The sequence below is a fragment of the Hipposideros armiger genome, unplaced genomic scaffold (assembly GCF_001890085.2).
Source record: "Hipposideros armiger isolate ML-2016 unplaced genomic scaffold, ASM189008v1 scaffold_551, whole genome shotgun sequence".
In the NCBI taxonomy this organism is placed as follows: Eukaryota; Metazoa; Chordata; class Mammalia; order Chiroptera; family Hipposideridae; genus Hipposideros; species Hipposideros armiger.
Genome location: NW_017731901.1, coordinates 922,049 through 923,078, shown reverse-complemented (window position 1 = coordinate 923,078; position 1,030 = coordinate 922,049).

The window sequence follows — 1,030 nt, the reverse complement described above, 5'->3', positions numbered from 1 at the left end:
CCCTGATGCTAACAGTTTATCTGCCACCCTGTAGGTTGGGCTGGTCAGGGTGCTGACCCTTTACAAAATCCTCTAAACATGCAACTGGAGGCTAGACAGCTGGGAGACCTGGGGGTCCCTGAGAAGGTGATGATTTCTTTACCAATCCACAACAGATCTCAGTGGTATGACATTCCCACAATACCACACATCTTCCACCCAAGTCCACAAATCCTCACCTGCATGGCATTGGGAGTTGGAGGAACAGCGATGAGCCTTCTGTGTCTCTGGGAGGGCGTGGGGATAGGATAGAAGGAAAAGGAGAACACACAAGTCTGGATGGTGCTGAAGTGTGTTAAGCACCATCTTGTTTGCATTAAGGGAAAACAAGTCACCTGTTGGTAGAGTGGCTAGGTGTGTTAGGGGCAAGGCCCACCTTGGGGCATTTTTGGGCAGACTGAGTTTGAGGAATGCCTTGAACTGAAACACTCTGGGCCCTGCCCTTGTGTGACCACATCTCATCCAGCACCAGCATTTGAATTCTATGATTCAAAAGGGTTCTGGTACCAATTATTCATAGGCTGCATCCTTCAGAGAGCTGCTATGAGGTATGATCAATACGGGGAATGTTTAAATTAAACAAATATATATTACAGTAAAATACATTACCATTAATCCCCCTCAAAATACTCCCACTCTTCAAACACACTTATCCCATCGTTCTTGCCACTTTCTGAAGCAGTTCTGAAAGTCCTCTTTCCTGAGTGTCTTTAGTTGGGTTGTCATGGCTGGCTGCCTTGATGTCCTGAATCAATTCAAAACATTTACCTTTCATGGTCATTTTGACTTTGGAGAAGAGCCAGAAGTTGCACGGTGCCAGATCCGGTGAATAAGGTGGATGAGGACACACCGTAATGTTTTTATTTGACAGAAATTGCTGTACCAGAAGCAATGTGTGACACGGAGCCTTACCATTGTGATCAAAACATGGTGAAGGCTGCTGCCGAGGGCCATCCAACAGAAAGGGATCTTCAGTACGGGAAGCAGCGCA